The 12,890-nt window shown below is 38.6% G+C and overlaps 1 pseudogene; it reads left to right on the top strand.

The window, feature by feature from the left end:
• Positions 1-12,890, top strand: part of LOC124622189 — a 104,967-nt pseudogene that overhangs the window by 18,722 nt on the left and 73,355 nt on the right.

Raw genomic sequence — 12,890 nt, 5'->3', positions numbered from 1 at the left:
AAGCATTTAGTGGCTCGTGGGAGAGTGGGGAGCCATCTGTGGGCTAGCTAGGGGTGCAGGTAGAGGGGTCAGGTGCCAGACAGCTGGGCACTCATAGACTAGGGTGTGACGTGAGATAACAGCACACAACTAGCTGATTTGCGAGGGGGGAGAGAGGGGTGTGTGTGTGGGGGGGGGGGGGGGGGGCTGGGAGTTAACTTGGATTTAGGCCAGGAAGCAAAGGATGTGCTGTAAGTATGGCTACGAAAGTTGAGTATTCTTAAATAAGATCAGCTGGTGCCAATGTATTGGAAAGTAACTGGCACACAAAGTGCAATTGTGGCTCCTTTTTCTTTAAAAGTTTTAAATAGTCTGCAGAGCAAATTGAATTAGGAGGATCAGGCATTTGTGTGGGTCTAGGAAAGTAAATTGTAGAGCCAGATAAAAGGCGCACAAGACAGGAGGGGTACTACTACTCATCACTGCTGTATCGTGCTACTAGTACATGTCAGTGTGAGTGCACCGAGAGTGGTGTTGCCGTACATGCGTCTTTAAATTGGTCACCGACTGATCATTGCAGGCTGGCTGCTGGAGGCCGTCTCTGGGAGCCAAGCGTGCCGTGCGGTCCCTGCCGTGCCATCTGCTGGTGACTCGCACATATATTAGTGTGGAACAGTGCTGACTGACTCTCTGTGTGATTCTAGTTTGTAATGTGCACATCAGTGTTCTGTGTCTTGTTGAGTCCTTAGAGGCACATTGTTCGGAGGTTATTATTAAAGCCATATTTGTGTGACTTGGATCACACTTCAGTATTTATTTATTTATTTATTTATTTCTTGTTCCATAGATCCAGTTAGTGAGTCAATCACAAGGATATGGAACGTGTCAAATTGTACAGGTTTCAATTTAAACTATACAAGGGCAATTCAATGGCAAATTGTACATAGTTTAAGTAAGACATACTATAAATACAGTAACAGATACAATATCAGCTAGATAACATAACAACCATTTGACAGAAAAAGGAGTTTCAAATAAAGGTTAAAGGCAAGAGCACAAAGTTAAATCAGATATTAGGCCTACAAGAGTAAATACATGTATAGCCAATCTGTTGTTACAAAAAGTGAGCTAATTCCCAAATGCACAATAAAATCAATTGAACTACTTCTAGACACAATAAGTTTAGTGATGGTATACATTTTCTTTCAGGTATTCATCCACAGTATAATAAGATTTCTCTGTCAGGTAATCTTTGAGAACTCGTTTAAATTTTGGCAGTTCTGTATGAACACATTTGATATGTAGTGGTAGAGCATTGAACAGCTTAATGCTGGAGTAGTAAACTCCTTTTTGTACCAGAGTGAGACGTTTCATTTCTAAATGTAGATTGTTTTTGTTTCTAGTGTTATAACCATGGAATTTACTGTTGTCTTGGTAGATGGAATAATTTTTGCACACAAAGGTCAGCAAGGAAAAAATATACTGTGAGGCAGTTGTTAGGATACCTATCTTCCGAAACAAATGCCTGCAAGAGTGTCTTTGATTAACCCCACACGTTATTCTGATTGCTTTTTTTTTGGATGGTGAAAACTTGTTTTGCAAGTGGTTGGTTCCCCCAGAATATGATAGCATATGACATCAATGAGTGGAAGTAGCCAAAGTAGGCAACCTTAATAGTGTCAACTTCAGCCACTGAAGAAATTACCCGTAGTGAAAATGTTGCCGAGCTAAGTTTTTTACATAGATGAAGAATGTGAACTGACCAATTACATTTACTGTCTATGTAAGCACCCAGGAATTTTGTTTCTTCAACTTTCTGTATTGGTTGATCTCTACATTTTATGTCAATTTCATTGGGATTACTTTGTGATGTATGGAACCTCATATAATGAGTTTTATCTGCATTGAGTGAGAGACCATTTGAGGAGAAACAATTTAAGATGTCATTAGAAACAGTAGTTGTAGTTTTTTCAAGATCATGATCAGTCAAATCGTCAATTAGAATTGTGGTATCATCGGCAAACAGGGTAAATTTGCTGTTTGTCTCAGAACAAAGAGGAAGATCATTAATAAAGATGAGGAAAATCAGTGGGCCCAAAACGGAGCCATGAGGCACACCACACGTTATCATGCCCCATTCAGACGAGGCAGGTTCTCCAGAAGAGCCATTTAGCATTACAGTCTGCTTCTGATCCTGTAGATATGATTGTACCCACAAGCCAACAGTACCACCTAAACCATAGTATTCTGCCTTTTTCCAAAGAATTTGGTGGTTTACACAGTCAAAGGCTTTCGTAAGATCGCAAAAAATACCCACTGGAGACATTTTTTTGTTAATGGCTTCCAAAACTTGGTTGCTGAAAGAGAATATTGCCTGTTCAGTACAAAGACCGGCACGAAAACCAAACTGATTTTTGCTTAAGATACTATGGAATTTGAGATGGTCTACAATCCTCCTGTGCATGAGTTTTTCTAGAATTTTCGAGAAGGTAGTTAATAGGGATATTGGGCGATAGTTTGTAACAATGCTTTTATCCCCTTTTTTAAAGAGAGGAATCACTACAGCCAACTTAAGTCTGTCAGGGACAATCCCATCTTCTAGGGATGCATTGTATATGTTGCATAAGGTGGGACTAACAAATTTATAACAGTGTTTCAGTATTTTACTAGAAATATTGTCCACACCAGCAGAATTTTTGTTTTTTAATGATCTAATTACTCTTATGACTTCGCTTACAGTAAATGGAGATAAGGATAACTGTGGGATTCTGTTGCTAATAGCTTTCTGTAGGAGGGACAATGATTCTTCCATAGAACCATTACAGCTTGTCTTCTCTGCTGCTCTCAAAAAGTGGTTATTAAATATTTCTGCAACCAACTCAGGTTTCTTTATGATACTGTCCCCTGTTTTAATCTCTACCTGAGACATGTTCCCTGTTGTCCTGCCAGTTTCCCTCTTTATTACATTCCTTATAGTTTTAATTTTATTTTCTGAGCTTTCAATTTCTGATTTTATGCACATACTTTTAGAATTATTTATAACCTTCTTGAGAATGCTACAGTAAAGTTTGTAGTGTTGTCATTTCTTTGGATCATTACAAGTCCTGAGAGAACTGTATAACATCCTTTTTGTTCTACAAGATGTTGTTATCCCTGTAGTGATCCAAGACTTCTTGGCATTGCCTATATGACTATTTCTAACTACTTTTTTTTGGGAAAGATGGACTCAAATACAGACATGAATTCATTTAAAAATGAATTGTACTTTTTGTTTACATCTGTTTCCCTATCAACTCGGCTCCAGTCTATCTCTTTTAGGCTATCACTGAATTTTTTAAGGCCCTGTTCATTTATTATCCTAAAAGATTTCCAAGAATGCTCGGAACTGTTGCACACACTGATGTAATTGAGCCTAAGCAATTGACCACCATGATCAGAAAGGCCAAGGATTGGATGTACAATGATCTCATTCCATGTAGACTTATCTATAAATATATTATCTATCAGACTTTTACTGTTAACAGCAACCCTAGTTGGGAAATCTACTATTGTCATCAGATTATAAGACTCCATTAAATGTACTAAATCAGCTTTACTATTGCTCTCATTTAGGAAATCAACATTAAAGTCACCAGTAATTATCAAGTTCTTGGACTTTGAGTACAGTATGGATAATAAAGAATCTAAGTGCTTAAGAAATACATTCAAATTCCCTGAGGGAGATCTATACAGTGCTAACACTACAGCCGTGAAGTCATTTACAGTAATCTCAACACCACATACTTCAATTTGTTGCTCTATACAATGGCTCTTTAAATCTAATGCATTGTAAAATATGTTGTTTTTTACATAAATTACCACTCTACCTTTTTCCATGACGGTTCTTGAGTAATGCGCTGCCTGACACACAGTATTACTTGGTTAGTACATCACCACAAACATATGGACCGGGACTGTACATGCTTTGACAGTTTGCTACGTCTCTCTCTTCTAGGACTGACATGGTAGCTGCCTTGCATTTCTTAATGACTCTGACCTTGTCAACCACAAACCGAATCTTAGTACAGTCATGATTTCCCTGAAGAGATTACATGACAGCAGAGACTTGTAAAATTGTGTTACCCATTTCTCTAGCCAGTGAAGATTCATTCTATACCTTCAGATACAGTGTCATTTAGGAGTAGAACAGCAAGAAATACGTAGCTCCTCTAACAGTAATGACAGTTTATCACCTCCCAACACTACATGTGCCAATGTTTCAGTGCATTTTTGAATATGTTTGTTAACAGATTCATCAACACAACAAAAATTTACAATCTCAGTAGCATCTTATGTCTTAACTCATACTTTACTATTCATCAGAATCTTCATCGCTGCTCTTTGATTCGTCAGAGCTCCCTGCTGTACTTTGTTTTATTTCATAGTCAGAATTAGTTGAAATACCACCTACCGTATTTACCCAAATCTAAGCCGCACTCAAACCTGAAAAATGAGACTCGAAATAAAGGAAAGAAAAAAAAAAAAAAATCCCGAATCTAAGCCACACCTGAAATTTGAGACTCGAAGTTCAAGGGGAGAGAAAAGTTTTAGGCCGCACCTCCAAATCGAAACAAAGTCAGTCCATTGTAATATGAGACACAATTTAGGTCGAATGAATGACGATACAGCTACAGTAGTTTGGTTCGAGTCGTAAGCTTAGCAGTTAAGCTTTACCAGGTAGCCTTTGCTATGCGTCAGGCGCTCCATCCGTATTTATACTGGTACCCTTCCTTTTTCATGTGCTTCATCTGGTTTGAATCAATTGCTTATTTTGCTTTGATCTGATAAGTGCCGTTTTCCTTGTTATAGGCGTTTATGTCACTCTAAGCTGAAAATGCATTACTGTACTGTGTCATGCATTGTTTGTCGCATTCTGATAGTGCGTGTTTGCGGCCTGTCGTCACTCGTGGCATGGCTTGCTTTTGTACACGCTACCGCTGCCTACAATTAAAAAAAAAAAAAAAAAAAAAAAAAAAAAAAAAAAAAAGGAGAGAGAAATCATCTCATTAGCGAAACAATGGCAAGAGACTACTATTTGTTGTTCCTTACACTGCTGCTTTCTTTGATAATGATCAACAAGAACCAAATAATAGACTGCGTATGATAGAACATGTTCTGAACGAGAGTTAGGTGAAAATTTTTCTCCATTTGAAAATCTTTGCGGCCGCTTCTTTAGTACATCAAATTCTGCACAGAAATTAGAGTCATCTTGGATATAAAAATCTAGTCAGTTGCCGTGCTTCATTTCTGACTGTATCACTATTAGGCATAAGAATAATATGAATATAAACATGACACGATACGTATATTCTTCCGCGTTTGCTGTTGTCTCACTCTAGTTTCGTAGTTTATTAGGCAGACAGGATTTAAATAAGATAGCAGCAAACACGAAAGAATACGTGGCAAAATGTTTATATTCGTATTACTCTTATGATGAAGAGAATACTGCATGTGATTCACATTTCATCAGGTTCCTATTAGCAACCGTCTCTTCTCACAGGTAGGAAAAAATTCGGAACATTGAGTTGGCCATATTGACAAACATCCCAAACAGTCTTGCCGGTCGGATTTTCGTAATACATTGAAGTTCTGCTACATTCGAAGATGAACAATACGGAATTTGTATTTACTTCGTTGGATAATGTATGAAAATTGTCTTCCACCTTTTTTTTTTAATTTATTTACTGACGCAGAGGTTTTGGCGCCAGTATTTATCTTTGTGCCTACGAAGCATGCCTGTGTAGCGCTACATATATTCGACGGCAGAAATTAGTTGTTTCAGCACCTACTGACATTTTTCAGAACTTCCACTTGCTTTGCACTCAATTCCAAGCCGCATGCTTTTTTTTGGATTACAAAAACCAGAAAAAAAGTGCGGCTTAGATTTGAGTAAATACGGTACATCCTCTCCTTTGGATTCAACTTCTTAAGTATTATATTTCAAGTCAACACCTACTAATCTGTGAGACCGAAATGATGAGCCATACTACTCTATTTCACTGTACCTGTATGTTTCATTTGTATAACATTTTATTCCATCATAGATGCTGCACTTATAGTTTCATATATGCATTGCAGCAGCAGACACAATAAAAGTAGCAATCAGCAGTGCTTAGTTTGTTGAATGGGTAAAAAATATGCCATTGTCCCAGTTCCACATATCCCCAAAATTTGATTCTGCCAAATTCTGTACTCTCTGAAATCGAATGTTTAATCCAAAGATGAAAGTGAACAAGTTTGATGCAGTATTGCTAATATTGTTTATTACTCATCTTGCTGAATGAAGTGCATACTGTATCCTTTCTGAAAGGTTTGCAGAAGTAATGCACATACCAGTTTTCTAAAAACTTACATTGAGATTGTGCTCTCCTTCCTCTTGTACAAATTAGTAGAGCCCTTCGGATTACTCCACAATATGCCTCTTGGCAAGGTGGTAACGACAGTATTATGAAAAGGATAGATTGGCACTCACTGTATAGTGTAAATGTGTTGCTGGCAGGGGGGGGGGGGGGGGTGGGGGTGGGGGGAAAGGAACACCACCTATTATTAAACACGTAAGCTTTTGGTGCAAACCCCCCCCCCCCCCCCCCCTTCCCTCACACACACACACACACACACACACACACACACACACACACACACACACACACACGCACACGCACACACATGCGCGCAAATGCAGATCACACATACATGACCACTGTCTCCGGCTGCTAGGGCCAGACTGGGAGCAACTGTGCATCATGGGAGAAACAACGGTTGGGTGTGTGTGTGTGTGTGTGTGTGTGTGTGTGTGTGTGTGTGTGTGTGTGTTTTTTTTGTCCACTTTGGAAGAAGTCTTTCTGATGGAAAGCTTACGTGTTTAGTAGTCTTTTTGTTGTGCTTGTCTGTGACCTAACATCTCCTGTATACAGTGAATAGCAATGTATCTTTTTTATAATATGGTCATTACTCCAGCCTAGATTTCTATTGTTTGTTTCCTTTTAAGACCTTATAAAGACAGTTACTGACAATTTCTTTTTTCTTATTGGAGAAAAGTAAAACCATATGGGGGCCAGACGTAGATTGTAAATGAATATGGAATAGAGTATTTTTATTCTCCCTGTATGCAGTGTCAATAACGTCACCTCACACACTTCATTTCTGGCAGCACCTCCTTCTCAACACATGACTGTCCCCCACCACCTCACCATAGTCTTCAAGTTATATCCTATAGCACTTCTGGGTGGACAAATAGATGAAGGATGTAGTTTAAAACAGTATAACTAAACTTAAAAGTCAAACTGCCCTTTTATAGAGACTGCCATCATTATTTAAACATACTAAACAACATCAAAACAGTCAAAAGAAATTTTTTTTCAAAAGAGCGGAAAATTGTAGTGAAATTCATGAGAGGATTGTTTTAAATTGTTATATCTTAAATCAATAAGTATGTCAGCATTTCCCAGGATTTTCTGGCTTAATTAAGACTAGGTCATGCCACCACAGTGGTCAGACAGTGGACTTGACTTCCAGAGGACAACGGACCCGAATCCCATCGGGCCATCAAAATTTGGGTTTTCCTTGATTTCCCTAAATGATTTAAGACAAATGCTGGGATGGTTCCTTTGAAAAAGATGACATTCGGCTGAGGAAGCTAATTTCTGTGGCATGTCTGATGACACAGTGCTGGTGGAAGCACGAGTATTTCAGAGCACACCATTCATTGCACATTGTTAAACATAGGGCTCTGCTGCAGACAACCCCTGTATGTTCCCATGTTGACAACACAGTTGAATTACAATTTCTGTGGCTCAGGAGCATTGAGATTGGGCAGTGAATCAATAGAAATGTGTCATCTGGTTGAATCATTCGAGTTTCGCATTACACCTACTTGACGGTTTTGTGCACATACACTGTCAACAGAGTGAATTGGTGCTTGAAAGGTGCACTTTGCTACAGACTTAGGCCAGTGGGAGCAATATTATGCTATGGAGGACATTCACCTGGTCTTCTATGGGTCCTGTGGTAGTAACTGAAGGCTCCATAACAGCTTTGTTCTGTGTGAACATTATTGTGCACTGTCCGCACCCTGTCCCTAATGAAGGTGACATGTTTCAACAATATGACTTTCAGTGTCACGAGGCCAGAATCAAATTCACCCCTTCTGAATCTGATGGAATAAATCTGCGATGCTATCAGATACCAGTTCTGCACCCAGAAACCACTGATCTCCAATTTATGGGAATTACATGACCTGTGCTTAGACATGCGGTGCTGCATAATGCTGGGAACATACCTCACATAATGCTGGGAACATACCTGAAATTTGTTGAACTTGTCCCACACAAAATCACTGCTGTATTGTGTTCCAACAGTGGACAAACACATTATCAAACAGGAGGTCATAGTGTTTTGTCTCATCAGTTTATATATTCAATGCTTGAATGAAAGGTGTGCTCTTTTCCTTTTTTCTGGCATTGCGTGTATGTGTAAAGCGGGATGTTCTACCATATGGGCTTGTTTATATGATGGCTGTCAGTATTACCACCTGCACAGATACTAAATGCTCCTTTTCTGAAGACCTTTTATCTTGAGAACACTTTCAACTTTGTTTCACAAATGGCAGCACAGTTTCATGTAATTGTTAAAATAACACTTTCAGCAAAAGATGTGTGCGTTGGAGTGGGGAAAAAGATTGGAGATGTATGTAGTTTAATTTTCATAAATTGTTAAGAAGGTTAACAGCTTGGCATGCTAAGATAAATTCCCACATTCTCTAAAAAGAGAGAAAAAGATTAATTTAACAGAATCAGTGAGGTATACAAATATAACAACAGACTTGTAGAACCATTATTTTGTAGGTTAGATTAGATTAGATTCAGCTTTTGTTCCAAGACCCAAAACATGAGACGATTCTCATGGGTGAGTAACATGCCAGAAAGTATAACATAAAAAATATAAAACATTTGAATACCCTGATCATTTGTCAGGAGATTGTCAAACTAGGTGAATACAATACAAACTGGAACAGCTAATATTTTCAGAATTGATACGCTGTCAGACTGAAACATTGTTATGCACTATTAATAAATTTATCAAACAAAAAGTACATAATCTTGACTGTTATGACAAAGTGCTCTCAGAACTGAAATCTAACAGACATTCTTATTTAAGCTGGCCTAACAGCCACTGTTAAGATATTCATCTATTGAGTAGGATGAGTTACCTATCAAAAAGTCTTTCAAACTCTGTTTAAACCATGCTTTATCTGATACCAAGTTTTTAATGGTGTCTTTCTTCCACAGATAAATTGTGTTGTAATGCGAGGTTTTAATGAAGATGAAGTGTGCAGTTTTGTGGAGTTAACAAAAGAGAAAAATGTTGATGTAAGATTTATCGAGTACATGCCTTTCAGCGGCAACAAATGGAATGATGGGAAGATGGTCTCATTTAGTGAAATGGTCCAAATAATTAGAAAGCAGTGGCCTAATTTTGATCCTCTGCCCAATGGGCCCAATGATACCTCAAAGGTACGTGCAGTATTACATATGAACATACATTGAAAATAATTTAATGTTTATGACTTACTACCAATCACAATAATTCTTCACATCTGCTGGTGGTATGAGAGATGGACTGGTTTAGTTACATATTTCTCATCCCATTCAGTAAGTCTGTCCTGGCCTGGGTTTCTCTGCAGCTTTTCTACAACTCTCCCCATTTCCTAAACCTTGACAATCCTTTTTTTCTTCCCTTTTCCGTCCCCTTATTGTTTCTGCCAGAAGAAGAAGCCACTGGCTCCGAAAGCTTGCACATTTCCATAACTTTAAGGGGAGTTACAAGGGGAAAACATTCTTTTTCACTTTTTCGGGTTTTTACCTGATTATAAAATTTGCAATTTTCCAAATAAAATGATATGTATATTACTTATAAACTTGCGTGGGAAGTATTTTATTTTATTTTCTAAAATATAATCTACACTAGTTGAAAATGTTAAAATTTTTACACGCATTACTTCAAGACCTAATAAAATCGGTAATTTTTTATATACAGGGTAGTCCATTGATCGTGACCAGGCCATATATCTCACGAAATAAGTGTCAAACGAAAAAACTACAAAGAACGAAATTTGTCTAGCTCGAAGGGGGAAACCAGCTGGCGCAATGGTTGGCCTGCTATAAAGCGCTGCCATAGCTCAAACTGATATCAACTGTGTTTTTTTAAATAGGAACCCCATTTTTTATTGCATATTCATGTAATACGTAAAGAAATGTGAATGTTTTAGTTGGACCACTTTTTTCGCTTTGTGATAGATGGCGCTGTAATAGTCACAAACATATGTCTCATAATTTTAGACGAACAGTTGGTAACAGGAAGGTTTTTTAAATTAAAATACAGAACGTAGGTACATTTGAACATTTTATTTTGGTTGTTCCATATGTGATACATGTACCTTTGTGAACTTATCATTTCTGAGAACGCATGCTGTTACGGCGTGATTACCTGTGAATACGACATTAATGCAATAAATGCTCAAAATGATGTCTGTCAACCTCAATGCCTTTGGCAATACGTGTAACGACATTCCTCTCAACAGTGAGTAGTTCGCCTTCCGTAATGTTCGCACATGCATTGACAATGCACTGACGCATGTTGTCAGGCATTGTCGGTGGTTCACGATAGCAAATATCCTTCAACTTTCCCCACAGAAAGAAATCCGGGGACGTCGGATCCGGTGAACGTGCGGGCCTTGACAACCAATCCACCTGTCATGAAATATGCTATTCAATACTGCTTCAACCGCACGCAAACTATTTGCCGGACATCCATCATGTTGGAAGTACATCGCCATTCTGTCATGCAGTGAAACATGTAGTAGTAACATTGGTTGAACATTATGCAGGAAATCAGCATACATTGCACCATTTAGATTGCCATCGATAAAATGGGGGCCAATTATCCTTCCTCCCTTAATGCCACACCATACATTAACCTGCCTAGGTCGCTGCTGTTCCACTTGTTGCTGCCATCATAGATTTTCCGTTGCCCAATAGTGCATATTATGGCGGTTTAGGTTACCGCTGTTGGTGAATGATGCCTCATCGCTAAATAGAATGCATGCAAAAAATCTTTCATCGCCCTGTAATTTCTCTTGTGCCCAGTGGCAGAACTGTACATGACGTTTAAAGTCATCGCCATGCAATTCCTGGTGCATGGAAATATGGTACGGGTGCAATCGATGTTGATGTAGCATTCTAAACACCGACGTTTTTGAGATTCCCAATTCTCACGCTTTTTGTCTGCTACTGATGTGTGGATTAGCTGCCCCAGCAGCTAAAACACCTACTAGGGCATCATCATTTGTTGCAGGTCGTGGTTGATGTTTCACATGTGGCTGGACACTTCCTGTTTCCTTAAATAATGTAACTATCCGGCGAATGGTCTGGACACTTCAATGATGTCGTCCAGGATACCAAGCAGCATACATAGCACACGCCCCTTGGGCATTTTGATCACAATAGCCATACATCAACACGATATCGACCTTTTCCGCAATTGGTAAACGGTCCATTTTAACACAGGTAATGTATCACGAAGCAAATACCGTCCGCACTGGCGGAATGTTATGTGATACCACATACTTCTATGTTTGTGACTATTACAGCAGCTGGCTGGAGTGGCAGAGCAGTGCTAGGCGCTACAGTCTGGAAACGCGCGACCGCTACGGTCGCAGGTTCGATCCTGCCTCGGGCATGGATGTGTGTGATGTCCTTAGGTTAGTTAGATTTAAGTAGTTCTAAGTTCTAGGGGACTGATGACCTCAGAAGTTAAGTCCCATAGTGCTCAGAGCCATTTGAACCATTTTTGACTATTACAGCCCCATCTATCACAAAGCGAAAAAAGTGGTCCAGCTAAAACATTCATATTTCTTTACGTACTACATGAATATGTAATAAAAAATGGGGGTTCCTATTTTTAAAAAATGCAGTTGATATGAGTTTGACCCATGGCAGTGCCATCTACCAGGCCAACCATAGCGCCATCTGGTTTCTCCCTTCAAGCTAGACGAATTTCGTTCTTTGTAGTTTTTTCATTTGATGCTTATTATGTGAGATATTTGGCCCGGTCACTATCAATGGACCACCCTGTAGAAAGCTGTGGATTGCTGTGTTATAAAGGTTAAATTATGTGTTTGTATTGGTAGCACTGTCAAAAATAGTATCGTATCTTTTCATAGTATAAACATGCTTTGTATATCGAAGTGCTAACATTTTTCTGAGGAATAGTGACGAATAGACTGGTAAATCTCTCAAAAAGTATGACTCCAAAATGAAGTGTTTTTAAGAAATGTGGGTTTCATGGTAATAAATTTTTGAATAAAGAGAAACATTGTGTTCAGCATGTGGTGTGTGAAGTTACAGACAATGAAATACTCGCAAACTCATGAGTATCTAGAGAAACACCCATTAGTGCTTCGAAGATTAAAATAAAACATAGTGATAACACAGTTATCTCAAAACAAAACTCATGTAAATGGTAGGTTAGGTTATATTCTGATACATCTACACATCGTAACAGGGGTGTTATGTGAATGTGTGTGCTGTATGTATGTGGTGGGCCAGTTAGTTTACATGAAGACATTGAGGTATCAAATGGACTAGCCAGGAAACTTATCATTAGTTCTGCCAGTTGTAAATATACTCATTCATTTTGGAGTTCTGATAAGTGTAAAGATAATTATTTTGAAATAAATGTTAGGTGGTTTTATGGATTGAGAGCTATTGGCAAAGGACACACTGCAGCAGAAACAATGTGTGTCGTGATGTATATGCCACGCCCACTTTGTAAAATAGACAAGTATGCAGGATTTATTGGAGCTGCTGTGAAAT

The sequence above is a fragment of the Schistocerca americana genome, chromosome 7, assembly GCF_021461395.2.
Source record: "Schistocerca americana isolate TAMUIC-IGC-003095 chromosome 7, iqSchAmer2.1, whole genome shotgun sequence".
Taxonomy (NCBI): domain Eukaryota; kingdom Metazoa; phylum Arthropoda; class Insecta; order Orthoptera; family Acrididae; genus Schistocerca; species Schistocerca americana.
This window is presented reverse-complemented; position numbering and strand designations above follow the sequence as displayed.